Here is a 19472-nt window from a genome sequence, read left to right as displayed (position 1 = left end):
CAGCATGAGATACCTATTTCTAATATATCTGCAAGATCGGACGCGTCAAACTTCGCACACGCACGTGCGTTATTTTGGACGCCCGACGAGAAAGACGAACGATGGCTCAAAGCCGAGCGAGAGGAAAGAACGTTTCGCGTTTCCGAGAAAATCCGATCCTCTAGACGATTTTTGAGATAGTGCAGAGCGAACGGTTGCGTGTCGCTTTATCGCATCGGCCGTACGTTTCCGCTTCCTCTCAAGCTACACTCGCGCGTATACGTGCGTCCACGCAATACTTACTTCGCGGCCGGTTTCGTCTTTTTGGCCTTATTGTCGCGATCTAGACCAGGGAGGCCTTGACAGTGAACTGAATGTATGGATATGTTTGTGTACATGTGCTTCATGTGGCTTTTTATTGTGTTAAGAGATGTGATAAGGAGTCGATGATGAAAGGGTACATCGATTTGCTGTTCATTTATAAATGATTTGCTGGGTTTGCAGTTTAAGAAAGAAAATTCTTACGATCGTGTCTGTTCGCAACTTTTTTCTTTACGGGTACGATATACCTGGGATGTTTGCATGATCTGAAAATGAATATTAGGCTTATTTATTATACTGTTCACGTACATGTTTTTACCTCGTATTTATTGCCAAAATTGCTTGCAGAATATAATAACAATAATAGTTTCCTTACGAATGTAAATAAGTGCTCAGGTAATACAACGAATACCTGTTGTTCTTATTTCTTTTGATCAGAATCACACTAACAGTGTACTCTGTAAAAAGAACACATTGAAAAAATGAAACACACATCACTGGCTGATGTAATACTCGATTTAATTTCAGAATACGGTTAAAAGTAAGAGAGAAACAATTTGTTGTATGCGTTAGCGTTGCGTAAGCGAATTATTATCATTCATATGTATAAAGAGTGTAGTTACGCATTTTATAAAGTTTTGCATTCCAAGTCGTGTATTTTCACTTTTCAAAAGTTCTGGCATGGAAACATTTTTTTTTCACTCGGTAGAATTTATCTTCGGCATTTTTCGTGAGCACCGCAAGGATAACCGTATTTTTTGATACAGCAAGGCACGAAATCCGGTCCATATTTAACGCCTTGCACGACGAGCACGTTGCGCGGCGAAACTGGAGGACACTTCGGTTTCGGTGGACAAGGTTTTTCCTGTGTACAGTAGACGATATTTGGGCAGCCGCCACACACATAGCAGATTGCTTGATTCTGCGCGTAAACAAACGCAATGTCTTAGACTTGACCCACAATATTCATGGCTGATTATTTTATAACGGATTCGTATAATTGTACAAAATATTACAAACCATTTTTTTTATAATTTTGTTGACGGGGAATTGAAAAACAATCACGTAGAATTTTGATTTTGGAAATTCATTTTGTTGTTGTAACCGCAAATATAATCTATTACATTTGCGAACTTAGTCATAGTTCGTTTACTGTCATTTTTTACATCCAAAATATTCTTTTATGCTCTTCTTTCGCGAATTATTGTAAAAATTTAAAAATTGATCACGTTTCAAAATCGGCTTACGCGATTATTATTATTTACTGTAGCAAGTCTATCACTGATCAACGCACATAAAAAATCGTATTCACTGTTTCAAAGTATGATTAATATTTAAATAACTGTATGATAACCGTTATAAGAGCTTTTTTTAAACTAGCAAGATCAATGCTCGCTCCGCGCGCTCTGCTTTATATTAAACATTTTTATAGGTTAAAAACAAACTATCACGCGCGTCCCGCGTTCAAATTTCATTTTGCATAACTGTTTCTGTCAAAAGCCGAAAATAAGTAATTAAAATTACAGATAAAAAATTAGGTAAAAACAAGATTTAAGTAAAATTATTTCGTTTTTTCGGGTAACCGATTTTTCAGTTTTCAACCGCAAAAGCATCAGTATGTAAGAGGTAGATCCTGCAAGTGGGCGAAAGCCCACAACCTGCATTAACATTCTGCTCGGTTTATTTGTACACGACTGGTGGCAATATTCGGCGGTGTGTACTTATCCAGTCAGAAATGGGCCTTGGCTTCGAAACACAGATTCCGCGACGATGCGCCGGCTACTATTTCTCCTTTCGCACCTTGTTTCTTTATCTTCGCGTGCTCCACGACGTGCTGTTACGAAACGACCAATATCATAAATTGCGCGAGTGGATTTCGTTTCATTTGCTCGGGATAAGCGAGAATCAACTGAAAAGTCATTTTTTAAATTCAGTTCTGTTTGTATTTAATTGCGTACTTTAAATTTGAAGAAAAAACCCTTGCGTAAGCAAGCGATCAGTGATTCACGAAAAAGAAAATCGATGTTCACCGTTTGGTCATCTACCTTTTCTCTCCATCAGAGCCGAACGCATGAAATCAAGTGCAAATTTCAGCAGTGCGTTTAGCAAACCAGTTTGATCAATCGGAACGGAATCTCGAATATCCTCACTTTCATTCTCCTTTCCTTGTTCGATGCGCATTTACAAAAAAATCCCAAAACGTCCGCGTGTGTCGTAAATACGTTACCCAAGTACGCTAAATTAACAGAAATATATTCAACACGAGTTGTGAGAGAGAAGCAGAGAAAAAAGAGAGAGGCGAGAGAGGGGAAAAGTAACAGATGCTTTCGCAACAAACTGGCTACTTGCGACTTTAGTCTGAATCGAACTGTCTTGTGACACTGTCTATTCGGGATATTTTGCTCATAATGTTCTGGGCACAATTGAAAGTTGGTCAAATTTCCATCGTCAAAAAGAAAATTTATTAATTTTAAGAGCTGAGGAAATCATTCGGAATTATTAAAAATCACGTCAATCAAATTAGTTTTGCAGTATTTTAGTACTTTTGCTGTCAAAATACAATACCATACATATTTTACAAGACAGAGCAGAATATAGTTGTTCGGCAAAGGGCGTGAAGGTACATGAGACGCGAAGCGACACGCGGGTATAGCCGCTTATACGCACGCGTGCGTTTTACGTTCACACGGGCGTAAATGAAATTGGGCTCAAGGTTATACACTGCGATGATCCGGCGCCCAAATACCCACTTACATATAATTAAGTCGCATTATTTTTCTTTTTCCATGTAATGTATTGTCGCACACCCGTTGGCAGATCGTGTATTCGCAGGTATTACGAATAACTGGCAGCGATTTCCAGGAAGGCAGGAATAGAGATGAGAATTCGGACGGGTGTATTTTGCAATTTCTCGATGATTCCGCGACATTTTTCGGCCGTCGATTAGATAACGCGCATTTTAATTAGGATGTTCGCCATGCTAATTTAATCGAGCTTTCTTATTTCGAGACACGTATTGATGTGTTTGTTTGTGAAATGGCAATCTTTAATAGTATCTGAAAGTAATTTTTTTTCTGCATGATCAGCTGATTCGCACTCGAATTTTCAAGATCGTACTTTGTACTTATCTTTATCACGGAGAAGCGTACTGCAACGTTGCGTAATCGTTCAATTTTAACATGTCAGATTTTACCGTTTCTCATCCAAGGTTACGAGCTTCATATAATATAAGCAAGCCAAAATTTTCGATCAGAATTTCTGATTGAATTAAAAAAAACAAAACATGCGATTTGAAAGAATTTTAGCATGCACCGTTACGCAACTAAAACACTGTGAATCTGCGCAGTTCAAAAATATATTATACCCAATCAGTATTATTGGAAACACGGTAACTTAACGCCCTTTAAAAATACAATGTTTATAGTTCAAAGACCGCGCAGCATTCCAAAATTGTGTTCACTTTACTTAGAATATGACTCGTCCACCGCATATACATACCGTCACTTTTTTCTCTTTATTTCGCTGCGAGTATACATCTTGCAGAATAAGCATACGTATACGCATCGCGAGTTTATGGCATGTCCATTGAGACGCGAAGCTTCGCTTATCATCCCTTCCAGAAAGTACGTGCACCGGTGTCAAGTTAACGCGTGATAGCCGCCGGACACCACACCTTGTATTAGCTTGTCTACTCGCGAGACGTGTTCCGCGGGGATTACGTAGCCTGGCGCGTGCTTCGCCCTTCTCTGCATTAGTTACTTGTTTATTTTTTTAGAATCGAGAGATGTGTCGCCGGGAAGTGCTGATATCGGTCGATAAGTGTAATACCCACACGCATACCTTGCGCTAAAAGAGAACGAATATTATCACTACTGTTTCGTATAATTTGCTATTGCTTATTCGCTTGCAATGATGAGTAATTTCAGATATCATAACGCGAAGGGGTTTCAAAATTTCCCAAAGCGTAATGAATCAGAGAAGAGTGTCAAAAAAGGACGCGAAAAACAGCGCGTAAGAAAGTGATAAACCGATAAGTGCGCGGGTGCAATGAGCAGCCGTATATCCATTAGCGGGCAATGATGGGAAGCTGTTTTCTCAGTATCTCCTAGTGTGAGGAAAAGAGAGAGAGAGAGAGAGAGAGAGAGAGAGAGAGAGAGAGAGAGAGAGAGAGAGAGAGAGAACCTCCTGTCGTGATCCGTGGTGTCGCTGGCCGCGCTCGAGGTCTCCGCTCGGATTCCAAAGCGTGCGTCACACACGTGCGCCAACGACTTGCGGCTAATAATCGCAGCGACGACGCGCACATACGCATAATACACCGAGAACACGCGCACTTGTGTTGAGATTCCGCAATGGGGTGCGAGACACTGCTAATTCACTATATCGACGTTTTGATACCAGTTGTATTACGCTTGTTTGGCTTTCTCGCTATATTCAGGGGGTAGGAAGGCACTTTTAGGGATTGTGATGGATTCGGCTGCACTTTGAAATTCAAGTTCATGGCAGGGATATGCTGTATGTTTTGGTAAAGTATTGAGGTTTGAAATGAAACGTCAACGAAACTGAATCTGTTTAAGAAAATCGAAAGCTCGTACGCAGAATCTGAGTCATCAATGAATTTACATCGATTATAATGCGGTACCTTACAGTTTATTTTCAAAGCGATTGAGTTGTAGATCAGTACAAATGGAATTTCATAAGATGAATGAGTCATTGCGCAAATGATGCTACAATGCTCATTTCAACTAATTAGGATGCGTTCAAAGAAATTCAGACGATTCGCATAAATTGTTGCAGCTTATACATTGAAGATATTTTCAGTTTATTATTAAATTAATTGGATGAAATTAGATCGTAATGAAAGGCATTTCTACAATGATAAAAGCACTAATTAGCAAAGCGATTTTAGACACAATTAAAATTTGTTAATAACCATTACTTGAATATTTTTAATTGTCCCTTATACAATTGTATATTTCCTTTATTGAAGTAATAAATCGAGGATGACTTTTAGTAAACAAATATATTATAAAGTATCGATAAAGTATTAATACCTATTGTACACGAAATAAAAAGATTAATAGCTAGTGTATAAATATGTAGTGGACAGATTCCGAGACGAAAACAAAAAAACAGCTATTCGGGCTTGTAAAATAAGATACGCTTACCCCCGTCGACAGCATGTCTTCGAGAACTAATGAAAATCTAATTAGAATTTCTGAGAACGGGTTATATTTCGTAATTAGACTATATTTGGACAAGGTCTCTAGCTTTTCGAAATCACCACCAAAGGATTTGCTGTTTTGGCAGTCAGCTCTCATCTCGATGAACATTGTCAACAAAAGCAATTTTTGTAATAAACAGATGCTTGACAAAGTTTTTGCATTATCGTCGGCAAATTATTTAGAAAAATTGAATGTATACTCTGTTACGAAGCTCTGTGTACCACTATGCTGGCTATACGCGAAGTGTGCAAGTATATTCATGTACCTTAACGAGTTGGCACGCTATAATATAGACGTAATTAATTATAGTGAATTTCTTCCATCTAAGAGTGCAGCAACATAAGTACGTCAATTAATTAACCCAGCAGCGATTTCGGTTAATTTATATACAAATAGCTGTTCCTGTTCCAAATCAAACTCGGTTTCAGTTTTTTGAAAATCGCATACCCCGATGTTATTTGTGTGGAGGATTCCGATCGAGAGTCGAGTATATTCGATTTTCTAAAAATATATGAAAAATACCTGTCGATGCCCTCGTTAAATCTCTTAAAAAGTCGAACAAGGCCTTGGGACGCGTGCGCGTGCCGGCTTATCGCCGATCGAAAACAAATACAGCGAAGCGGTGCTTAAATCCCCCGGGCAGACAGTCGGAATAGTGTAACTCACAAAAAACGTTCGCAGAAGAACCCAAAAACGTCACAGCGTGCCGCGGCGACGGGAGTGGGTGGTGGCGTGCGATGACGACAATGATGCATACGAGGAAAGTCTGAAGGTCCAACGGACTAAACGTCGGCACGCGTCGGGAAGGAGGAAGGCTATAGCGTACAGCATATACAGGATTCGAGCGCGCGCACGAGCGCACGAGTCGCGGCTGAGGTCAAACCTCCTGCGCTCTTAGCTGCATCTCTTCTTTGGCGCGACGCACGTCTCTCGCGGTTGCACGTGTGACCCTGCGCCTCTCGCATCGCAGGATCCACCATCGGCCAACCCGTTCGCAGCACGTATGCCTACAGCAAGCAGCGACGAGTCTCGCGGCTCGTCCTTCGTCCTTGAGATTTGTTAACGCCTTTAATGCTATTATATTCTTTCGCCTCCAGCGTTCAGCCAACACGTGGCTTCCGAGCGAACCCTTTTGGAGCGCGCGTGCTGCTGCAGTTGAGCTTATTTTTGCGCGCGGTTCCTTTTTATTTTTTCACTGTTTCTCGACTCCATCCAACCGTTCGTTCTCCGGCAACGTAAACACATTGATTCTCCGATTACATCACCCGAGAGTTAGAAACGCAGAAGGAAACACCAGTGAAGGCACTTTTTTATCCCTCGACCGATCGCTTGGCTCTCTTTGGAAGCGATTTTTAAACATATAGTAGACGCAACGGCTTTTACCTACGACGTAGCGATTCTGGTCAATTCACTTTGGTGGAATGTTATTTAATTTCGCGTGACTATAGTGATATGATGTAAGTGGTATTATCTTTGGGAGAGATTGATGGTGCTGTTGATCCTCTGGAGAATTATTTTACCTTGCATTATATTCTACCTAAATGACTCTTTATTGAACTATACGATCCTGATGGAAGATAGGATTGAAGTAAAATCTGAGCTTTAGTTTTGAATGTCAAAGGGTTGCCTATGACGTGAAGAGCTTCCATTAGTATGGCTATACTCGCAACCAGCAACAAATAATACTTGCATTTTTAGACAAGCTGTTTGAAGCTTAATCTTTCAAATTTTAGCATATGAAACAACTTGCATTTATGGTTTATCGAGTCTATCTTTGCTCATGAATATTGGAAATTGTTAAAACTATTTGAATTATGAGATATATTTGGGTCGTTAGATATTGTTTTTTTTCCGTTGGACATTTTTATTCCATTATTTAATATCATTAGCGCTTTATAGCATAGCTTTTTTCTGTTATTTATAAATTAACGATAACCATAAATGCAAGCTGTTTCATATCATAAAATTTGAAAGATTAAGCTTCAAACAGCTTGTCTAAAAATGCAAGTATTATTCGATCCAGACAAGGTAAGGGTGGGTTATTTATTGCTGGCTGCAAGTATGGCCACACTAATGGAAGCTGTTTACGTCATAGGCAACCCTTTGACATTCAAAACTAAAGCTCAGATTTTACTTCAATCCTATCTTCCATAAAGACGTTCAATAAAGGAAAGAAGGTTGAAATTTCTGCCGTTATTTTGAGAAGATGTCTGAGTAAAACCATACTGGAATCATATGTATATATGGCAATGAAAGAGGTCATAAAACAGCTATAATTAATAGGCAAATATATATATTTGCCTATTAATTATAGCTGTTTATATATTCGCGCCGCTCGCCAAGCCTTAATTTAATTTTCTGTTGAACATGTGTAACATAGTTATTTATTGCGACATAATAGTATATTGTGCAACTAGGGGGGAAAATTGGCTTTTTCTAGCGAGTCTGAAATAACCACTACTCACGTGTTGCACACCGTACTTTTTATGATAAGTGCACGAATAGGCCACTTATCATGCATATGAAAGGAATGGGAAATTCAAGGACTTTTCAAAGTAAAACAATATAATATATTGAAAATTTTGAAAATTTTGAAAATTTTGAAAATTTTGAAAATTTTGAAAATATTTATATAGACACACATCCATCGTATAGGCTGCAGAGTGAGGAAAAAACTACTCCCTTGGGAGGAAAAGATTTTTTCCTGCTGCTAAGACAAACTCGATTTTCCATTCATTTGACATGCATGGAAAGTGGCCTTTTCGTGCACGTATTATGAAAAATTATTTATTATGTAATGTTTTATTGCGCAGGTGTATAATAATTTCATAATAAATATTTTATAACATAAACATGAATAACAAAGGTTTTATGTATTAGCATGCGATCTGAGCATTCTTTGTTCCCGGCCGTGGTGTGTATACGATTTTACATGGCCCAGCGGGCAGACGGGAAATGTCACTTCCCGGCCGATGGCATGTAAATTACTTTACGAAAAATTCAAATTGTTAACCATCTCAAACAACAAATGCGAACCTAAATAATCTTGAAATTCGGAAAATCCTCCACAATGGACCTTCCGACCAGGTAGCGAGGGGGGGGGGGGGGGAGAGTAGTGGGGAAGTGATGAAGGGAACTTTGAGATTTTCAAAAAACACAAAAATGAACGATTTTTACTTTATATGGTGTGAGGTTATGGTGAGGTGGTGGTGGAGGCCAAATGGGGGGGGGGGGGTGGTTAGTGAGAGAGTGAATTTTTAAGATTATAAAAAATAACGTAAAATAAACGAATTTCACGATATTTGAGTATTGCAAAAAAACTATATTACAAATTCCCCCTCTCACTACCCCCCTCCCCTCTGCTTGGCCTAAGTTAAGTAGTTGTATAGGTTCCAAAATATCAACAAATCACAAATTTTTCGATTTTTCGCGATAATTAGCAATTTTTCTCTTTTTTAAAATCCTTATTACTTTTGATCCAAGCGGTCGATTTAAACCATCTGGGGCTCAGGTGGAGCTTTAATTTTAGCAACCAGCCTTTTAAATCGAAGCTTTTTTCTGATACTTTGATCTTAGTAATATACATTTTTTAATACTATAGGAAATCTGAGTGCGCTTCAATTACTCCTCATCAAGTCTTCAATTACATCTTTTCAGAAAGATTTTAAATTTTGCCGCCTGCGGAGGACTAACAGTTTGAAAAGTTTATAGGTTATGTAATGAAATTCGCGTTTCTAAATTCCATAACTATTTTAAGATAGGGTAAAAACAATTCAAAGTAGCTGAATTAAAAACTAAATATAATTATATTTGTTTAATAACTGATAATCCATCTCTTAACATACATTCTTACCATAGAATATAATAAAAAAAGTAAATTATGTATTACAATCAAAATTTGCGCGTTCCTCAATGCAACAAATCATACTGACCAAATACGTTCTCTTAGCAACCAATCAGAATCATCTTATTTATCTCTCACAACCCAGTTCATCATTTTTTAAAGAGAGGAATGCCTCGAGACACTGAGTAGATAAAGTTGAATCGTGGCTAGTTTTCGCTCATTTTCCCCATGTCGATATCCCATCCTGGTAGAATCGGTAACCCATTTAATGATCAGTTTTTGTATGTGAATCTAAGAATCAACTCACCAGCCTGCAAACTAAAGCTTCTGATACTTCGATCCTAATAATACACATTTTTGGATTATGCCTTAAGACACTGAGTGGGTAAAGATTAATGATTTTCACAAAAAGTAACTTATCTCGTTTCGTCTGTTAGCCACAGAGCTAATTAGTCGATGTTGAGCACATTGATTCAATAGATTTTATCTTTTCTAAAACAGAACTGATCGTATTTATAAAATATTTGTTTTGTTAAGACGTTTGATTTTGCAGATCTAGTTTTTTATTACAAAATGAAGAGGAAATTTAATTAGACAGAGAAAGAACATGTAAAAATGTTCAACAAGTCAAAAACCTTTTTTTAAGAATGAGCCGAAGTAATGAAGTACTAGAATTGCTGACAAGTTGTTTTTGCTTCTGCGTCGCGACGTTACGTGTCAAGTTCGCATCGCTATACAAGTATACAGCTGGTGATGACCCAAGTACAAGGAAGAAGAACTATGAATGATATAAGCCAATGCTAAAGTTTCTGAGTAAAAGTTCAATTACCTTTGAATCATATTTCATCAACTTGGACATATCTGATATATTTACGATTTGCGGCAAAATTAAATTAGAGACCTACGATTATTCAAACCTTTATGCAAGAATCTAATTACTTTAATTTACAATTTCGTTATATATATATATATATATATATATATATATATATATATATATATATATATATATATATATATAACGAAATTGTAAATTAAAGGGAATATATATATATATATATATATATATATATTCCCTTACTCGAGTACCTATACGGCATATGGAAAACTCAAATTATATTTTATCCGACATATACTAGAGTTTAGAAAAATAAATGTAGCAGAATTGCATTTCACGGTAATCCAATTCTGCTACATTTATTTTTCTAAACTCTAGTATATGTCGGATAAAATATAATTTGAGTTTTCCATATGCCGTATAGGTACTCGAGTAAGGGAAAAATTCTCAACTATAAAAATATCGATTAACCTCACACTTAGCTAGTCGTCGTATAGAAATCAAAGAATATTAGAAAAGCATGTGATAATATTAGGAAATGGGAAAGAGTTCTATGACCCGTGTTTATCACTCATCATGGTCGTTTATAGACTTGCGGGCATTGACCAATACTTATACGTAGAAACGTTTTGTACGAGCGTTGATATAAGAATCATTTAATCATCGAGTGTAGGAAATAGAAAAGAAGTGTTCCTGTATTATAAATCAAGTGGCGTCAATTTTATGATATCGTTTGAGATCTATATCAACGCAAGGATACAATTTATCGCTCCAAACTTCAATAATAGCAATAATAAAATAGTACATATATTTTCAGTTGCGTTTGAAATCATTGAACGTTCGTCTGCTCGCACTAAGATCAGAAACCCCCACGGCAAAGCAGCATGGTTCATTGAACCATGCTAAAAATGCGCGTATAGCGTGTATGGAAGCGTAAACAACACGCGCGGTTATTTCCCAGGGTTGGTTTTTCTTAAAAATTACTTGTTGACGAGGCCTATGCTTCCTCACGAGGGGTCCTTGCATCCACTATACAGTCATCGCGTCGTAAGGATGCGCTGTTTTGTTTCTAGTCGCGTTACTCCATACACACGGGGAAAGTCCCCGTACAAGCGGGGGGACAACGTCCTTGGGAGCGGAAGCGCTAGGACACGAGGTATGTAGAGAAAGAGAGAATGCGAGACTCGCCTGGACACATCTTCGTGCAGTCTGCGGCTACTGATTGTATTTATGATGCGCATTCCTACTGGTACAGCATCCGGCATATCAAAACGATGAAAGGAAAAAGAGCTAACTCTGACAGCAAGCGTGTATAGACTCAGATAGTTGTAGCTTGAACAGCCCAAGCAGCAGGCCAAACGAGGCTGTTTTGGCACAGATGACACATCGTTAATATAAAGTTCATGGGCACATAACGTTCATGAAAATGTAAAGAGCCTAGGCGCCACCTGTCTTCGATTTTTCATAGACTAGGGAGCCACAAAGTTCAAGCGACGTGAAAAAGGTGCTAGTCTAAAACTCGTTTGCCTTACGTAAGGTAAGTACGCCTGCACTTGAGTTTGGCACGATGTATAGATCGTCAAAACAGGTGATCTGTTTTTCTCCCTGTATTTACAGCAGTTGAATATTATTGAATAATGCATTTACTTTAAAATTAATCTAAGTAAAGATATTTTATTGAATAAAAAAAACCAGCAAGAATTAAAATCGAACAACCCAGTTTTATTAAACTAGAACACAGAAAAGAGATGTTAGCTAGTCAATCGCGTATTTCATACTAATTTTTCTTCGCACTTTCTTTCTTCTTGCGTTACATCGAGCGTTACATAGAAACTAAGAAATAGAAAATATCACGAGTTCAAAGTATTTTATTTTTAAATCTTGAATTTAAAATGTTTTTTTTTTTAATAATCTTACCTTTCTAATATTTTCTGTTTGAAAATTTTACTTCTCATCATAAATCAATGCGTAATTTTCTCATTTCAAATCTTTGTTTCAAAATTTTTACCCTCACCCTTGTACACGTACTATAGATTGTCTCGGTGAATACTTTAAATGCCTCGATACTGAGATGTAACGTAATTTAATTTAATTTAAATTAGCCGAATCAAAGCGTTATCTTTTTCAAATTAAGGCTGAAATTAGTGCTGTAATTAAGTTTCACCCTAGCAGGTGAAGCGTGCACGTAACGACTTAATTGTGTTCGAAAGATAACTCCCGCTGAAAGTGAGTGAGTACATGTTGATGTTCGATGAGTCGTCGAAAGTGTTTCTTATTTTTAATATTATGAAATCAGTTCTATATTTATATTTCCTAAAGTCTTGATTGCCCGCACCGACTGAAGCACGCCACGAAATTTCGGAGCTGATTTTCGGATGTAAACAATAACATTACCTCAAACGATGCGCTTGACGTCACGGTGTCACGAAGCGAAAACTTCCACAATTGTAACTAATTAGTAAAACCCAGTCGTCGTACCCACAGCTCAAATAGCGAGAAGCTAATTTTCTCGACGAATCTCGGGTAAACACACGCTTCCGTACGAGCGCCATACGCCGAAAGTTTCATTGAATGAAAGGGCTCCAGCGTTCGATGACTCTTGAGAGCGACAGAAAAAAAAACATGCAAAGCAGCCCGACTCTCGTAAATATCTAAATTAGCTTGTATAGTGTCTCGAGAGAGACGGCTACACACAGAGAGTCGCAGCGACGAAGTCACAGTATCGCGTATGACATAATTTACACAAAGTTTCAGCGCGTCGGCTACTTTGAGACTCTCTTTCTCGTCGATCGTTTTATGTTAATGACACACGCAGCGGGATTAACGTACCTTTAACCGAGCCTTTAATGAAAAGCCACACATACGGAAAGGCAAATAAAACAGGCGGCGCGAGCTGCCCGACGCGATATCATCAATTTGAATAAAAGAGTAAGTGAGATCGCGCCAGAGAAGAGGCGACGACACGGTGCGCGCGTGGCGAGACGTCACGCTTTTTTAAAAGAGACGAAGGCGTCAAATACCTCATCGGGAAAGAACGACGACACGCGCTCGTAAACTATGACCGGCGTTTTGTCGAGATTTTTCAGCGTACTTATTCGCGGAACGTGTGTGTATACACTCGTTTGAGCCAGTGATGCGTACATTATATATACATATGTACGACGGAGACGAGGAGAGCCGCTAAGAAGCCGAGAGAGCGAGGAAAAAAAGGGAGAGTAAACTTTTGAGCGATGAGGTTCACGACCTCGGGTCAATGTTTCAGAGGCTCCTGCGCGCGCGAGCGCGTGAACACGTTTAAGTGCGCGAAACTACGCGCCGGATTAATGTTTTATTCGAGCAATTATATTGAAGGAGATTCTGATGGCTATCAGGAGTTGCTGTGAGCATTGATCGTAGGATGCGGAGTAGAGAGTTTCAAAAATGAATCTGAAAACTTTGTTTATGGGAAAGTTTTTTTTTTCGTTACCAATTGAGTGATGCGGTATTTTATTCATTTTCTTTCGTCAGCCAAAACGATCGCTGATAGATGGCGCGGATGTGTAAAGTTAAGAGCAGTGATATTTATTTTTACGCACAGTAGATCGAGTATTTTGAGTATATACACAAAACTACTACGTAATAATAGCTTTAGTTTCATAAAAAACACTGCAGAAACGTGTAAAATATACGCAGGCATTAGCGTCTTCCCGCGATGCTCTGTCGCAATTTATATGGAAGTTCAAGCTATGCGACGGCTTTTCCGTCTTTCACATGCAGACATAAGCGTCGGCCGCTACGTTGATCATATAACTGCAGCGACGACTCGAAAGAAAGAAATCAGTCATTGTTAGGCGAAACCCGAGACGAATAGGAAGCGCCGGCGTCGCTTTTTTTCTCTTTCACGCTGCCAATTTACCGAACGCGTTAACATTTTTGCCAGTTTCACTCATTTTACTGCGGACGTTGGTTTAGTTACGAAATCGTCGCGCCGCCGCAACACACGGAGAGCGCGCTGCGCGAACCGAATCCTGAAAGTGCCGAGGAAAATAACAACGACGTAATTATTACGCCGTGTGATGATATGCTTAATGAACCTAAAAAGCATCATGCATGTTAATTACCTTTTCTCATTTTACGAAAAGCGTGATTAAATTCATGTTGTCACATGGTTAAGAATTATTTTAATACGAAGCGAAAATGCACGAATTAGGGTTTTGAAAAATATCGTTGCGAGTGTTTTCAAAGTTAAAATTTAATCCATTAATGTATATATTTTCATCCCTGGAGATGTTAGAATGAATTGAATAGATCTTTTTAAGTACATAGCGACCATCGGTTGCAATAAAGAAAATTTTATAACGCTAATAAAATTTATAACGACCAAAGTCAACCGAGTAAAAATTATGCAACGGAGTGGCATTGTAAATTTTCCTTGCAGTCGTGACACAATAACATTTTTTTGCGATCCCATCAACTTTTCTTATATAGCGACAAAACATCAATATCATCCGTGAAATTAAAACAAATTTTGATTGCAACACTGCGTACGTCAGTTACGTAATGCACCTGAAAAAAATACTTAGCACATAAAAAATCGATCAACATCGATTTGAACCGAACACAACACAGAAAATAAATAATAACGAGTGATACGCAAAGCTCGAAAGTGCATTAAGCAGTGGTGCAGTGATTATCAGAGAGTGCACGCGACTCTCGCGACGATTGGGAGTTGCATCACGACTCGGCTGTGCACACGGTTGCAGCAGAGAATGAGGGACGACGGGGAGTAGATGTACGTGCGGTACACGGGACGTCCGGTGAGCCTCTGCTCCCGCGCGCGATAATTATTAATTAATTAAAATAATAGGCACGACGCAGCGGCGCAGTATAGCAGCAGCGCTTTTGTTTGGCATCGGACAGCTCGCCGGGAGAAAGAGACTGCGTGTTTTATATACAACGCCGCGCGCACAAGACACAACGAGCGAGTATAAGCGAGCTGTGTGCACTTACCGGTCAACGTCCTTTGCGAAGGTTTGGATCGCGCCGCCGGCCGGCGCGCGACTTGCATACCGATTCTCCAGATATGGCACGTATACATATCAGCTGTCTATGCTGCCCGTAATACGTGCCTCTATGCGCGGTGCTACTGCTGCTGCTGTTGCTGCTGCTCCTTCGGGCGGGATCACGCGAATATACCGTCGCAGTCACTATTATTTTTGACCGATCGCATATGAATATAAAGAAATCGGTGAAGAGTTGCGCTGTTCCCCGAATTTTTCATCCGGGGATAACCTGCTGTTTTTGTCTTATGTGCCTCTGATGGCATGTGATTGTTTACTATGCGTGAAATAAGCATTTTTAATAATTTTACTTGAATAAAACGATACAAGTATGTAAGTAATATTAAGAAAATTTACGTTTCACCAATTTTTCTTTATAATATAGTTACAAAGTGATTGCAGATATGAGGTAATTTATTATTGATATCATATCAGTTACTTTTTACATCATATGTCTCTGAAAGACATAAGAATAAACAGTAGAAAACGATCGAACATGGGATCTCCCCTATGTTTTATTTCTCTATCCTTGAAGAAACCTCAAAAAGTGAAAATTGAGATATTATGATAACTAGGGGAGTTTGCATGTTATTGTCGTGGGAATATCGACCACTTGAATACAAAATATGAAGCTAGTAAGTATGTAAGCACAAAGTATTTTTATTTTTAGAACGTGGTTGCAAGTTCAACCTTAACTTAATTTTATATGTGTGGACCGCTATAGAGCGATAGTAATTATGAAAACAAACTAATATTGAACTGGCCCTATTTCGTCACTGTCTAAATAGGTGGCGCCTAGGCGCTTGTCCATTTCGCTTATAACAATATGTGCGTCGAGTCTACACCCAAAAAATGTCCTCTTGGATCAAGAGGAAATAATCTTAATTTAGGAGCCAAAATTAAAATCATTTTGAAGTAAAGGGATTCCGTTTGATTCAATAGGAATCCTTTTGCTTCAAAAAAAATTTTTTTTAGAACAATTTTGAGGCAAAAGGTTTCCTATTGAATCCATTTGAATCAAACGGAATCCCTTTACTTCAAAATGATTTTAATTTTGGGTCCTAAATTAAGATTATTTACTCTTGATCCAAGAGGACATTTTTTTGGGTGTATATATAGTAATGCGCCACCAATGTTACTAAAACTGTTTTGTTTGGTCTACTACTTTGGTCGCTCAAGTATAGACTGCTCAAGACTCTTTTTATACATTAACTTTTAAATTCTTGTGTTTGACCTGGGCTACATTCATACAAAAACTGTACATCACCCTCATCAGCACAACTTACCTTTCTTTTCAATAAGTCAGTCGAATTGTGCCTTTAAGGAGGTACTACCGGTAATATATTGATGGTTCAGAAAATGATAAAATTTGACGTATATAGGTAGATTTTACTATAAAAAAGATTGAGTTAAAGTTTGGTGAAGCTTTTGGAGCCAAAGACAAAAGTTATAAACATTTTGAGTTTCACAAATCCGCACATTTTGCTTTAACTCTTAATTGTATGAGACTGACGGTTCAGAATTTACTCAAAATTTGCAGAACGTTAGTTAAACAACTAACGAATAACTTAAGTGCTTGAAAACGTGGTTTGGAACTTGTGGGCGTAGTAATAAACAAATAAAAAGTCAAAAATGTATACTTAACCTCAAAAAAATGAGTCAAATCAGCTTCCGTGTGAAACTTTTTATTCATAATAATTATGTTAAATAGAATCGCTTATAATGTGAATCTAAAATTATTATTTGTTGTATCTTGACTTATGCAATCTCTATTATTAAGTATATCCCAAAAATAATTAAGAAATAAAACGTGGACTCTGTTTTGGACTAGCTACCTACCGGTAGTACTACTACCTTAAGGTTCATATAGAAATTCAAATGAGATCTAAAACGCAGTAAATCTCATTCGTAATAATCAAATTCAACTTTTTTGATACTTTTTTTATTGTACTTATCTTTAAACCTGTATATAATTCATCATCGGTATGTATCAATGCAGCGAGACGAAATTGATGTTTAGAAAGTTGAAAAAAAAAAATGTAAAAGCGCAAGGATCAGACACAGTGATCAAACATGAAATGGAAGTATTCAGTACGCGTACGGATTGAACAGCAGGTTCGTGTGTCACTTTTACTGTTGTTGGGGTCACTCGAGCATTGACCGCTCGCCAATTTCTGATTGTAACATTATGTACGTCAGTAATACTTGGTACGTTCTTAAACGGTACACTGCGGGCTCATCAGTTTTTACCATTTTGTTTGTGCATTTAGCGTTTTCTTTTTTTAAATCGCCGCCGCCGCGCACGCATCCAATCGATGAGACAATGAAATATTGATCGCTGAACACGTGTCGGATGTCGAAAACGAGATTCTTCGAACTGAAAACTCAGTAATGTAGCACTTTGAAAGAGTTGCATTCGCGCGATTGCACGGGACCGTCTCTTCGACACCAAACTACGTGCGATTTATAAAATAAAATTCCTGATCGCACTTCCTTGCGGATCCAAGGCCCAGTTTCAGCAATGCAATGAATTTTACGGATAATTTCTCAATAATATGCAAAAAGCGTTTAAAATGCCGAAACAGAAAGATAAAAATTGCGGACTGCACTTGTGCGCGCAAAACGTGAGATAATCGTTATCTGATTGTACTTGTTTTTCGAGCTCTACGAGGCAAAAGTTAGAGCCAGACTCAGCTCTATAGGTATACTATTCCGCGATTTAAAAATAAACCAAAGACGCAGGCAAGTGCGTCGACGAAGAGAAAAACGAGACTGAAAAAGGAAAAATGCGCAAATGTAATCGGACAAATAAGTCGTGACAAGAACGTAAATCCTTTATCATTATATTCGCCCGCGGTAGTGGGTCTATCGGCAATCTCATTAGGAATCTCGATTGACGGGTTTACTAGCTCTTATAAGGGGGCGTAGGTGCGAGTTGTTTGACCGGAATTGAGTCTGTGTGTATACTCGTGGACAGACAGCTATCTATCAGCTGCATTTTTCTTTTTTTATAAAATTCTATTTCTTGAATGAGTTCATTAATTAAATCCATAAATATATGAGCGAACCTCTTTTGTATCGAAAAAAAGAGAACGTTCTCGACTGAATTTTTGATGGACGCAATCGAGCTATTGGGAAATACGGCGAATCGATTGTTACACACCGATGCCAGATTACAAACAGCCGAGATCATTTTTTAAGCTAAAGCAGATATCGAGATAATATTCTTTCGCGCATGCGTGTGCGTGTGTGTCTTTGCAATACTGCAAAAAGAATCGGTAGAGTTCATCGACCCAAATTTGTTGCATGACGTGCATACGTAACATTCGAATTTGCATAAAGAAATGCATGATTCATTTCGACAACTACGAGATAACGCTATGTCTATGACTTCTACGCTGACAGCGCAGATTACAAGTGGTAAAGACCGTGATATGCTCAGACACATAGTAATGCGTGGTCGCGAAAATAAGGACTTCATTTTGCGATAACTATATACGCAGTGTTGCTCGTAATAGCACTCGCAGTTCATCACTTTATTAGATCCGTATAATACAGCTGTGACTTTATCGTTCCACTTGTAATCTCGTAACATCCATCAATGCGACGCTAAAAACGCTTCGTCGACTTTCCTCCAAGAAGCATTTCCCGCATACGTCACATACTGCAACGATTAATTATGCTTCTAAAACCAAAAGTACGCGAAACTCTCGCATACAGCGTTAACCGTTTTGCACGACCGAATTCAGTTAGAAGCAGCTACATGCACGTACGGCTCTAAGTCTCTCGTCGGCTGCGCGCCAATTTCTCGTACGTATGCGCGAGGTAAATACATGCATACGAGAGATCGCGGGGAGATCGTTAAAAGCCGTTGTTGTTATTGTCGTCTCCAGGTGCATTGCCCCGCGAACTCTGCCGGTCTCTCTCTCTCTCTCTCTTTCTCGCTCTCCCATGCAGGCTGCGCCGCGTCGTCGCCTTTCTCTCGTCTATAAACGTGTCCGCATACGTGCAAGCGACATTTCGCGTTAGCACACATTGCAGATTTTGAGCCGCGAAATCGTTCGTTCGCTCGATTCCTTATTCTTGCTTGCGTTGCAGTCACCTCTCTCGATGACCCTCGTGGGAACGGGATGCGATAGCGCAGACTTTGAGGATAATGCCCCATTAGGCTTTTCCTTACGCTTCGGTGATAGCAGCTGTGCGCGCTCGATTTGCTGAGTTATTACTAT

General features: G+C 38.7%; 1 long non-coding RNA gene across 1 annotated transcript; it reads right to left on the bottom strand.

Annotated features, from left to right (window-relative positions):
• Positions 1–797: 797 nt before the first annotated feature.
• LOC103316156 lies at positions 798–1760 on the bottom strand. The gene is made up of 2 exons (XR_004226984.2): positions 1321–1760; positions 798–1222 (listed from the first exon to the last, which is right to left on the bottom strand). It is a non-coding gene; the product is annotated as an uncharacterized LOC103316156 (long non-coding RNA).
• Positions 1761–19472: the final 17712 nt, after the last annotated feature.

This window comes from Nasonia vitripennis, assembly GCF_009193385.2.
Source record: "Nasonia vitripennis strain AsymCx chromosome 3 unlocalized genomic scaffold, Nvit_psr_1.1 chr3_random0004, whole genome shotgun sequence".
Lineage (NCBI taxonomy): Eukaryota > Metazoa > Arthropoda > Insecta > Hymenoptera > Pteromalidae > Nasonia > Nasonia vitripennis.
Note: the sequence above shows the minus strand (reverse complement) of the source record. Positions and strands in the feature narration are given on the sequence as shown.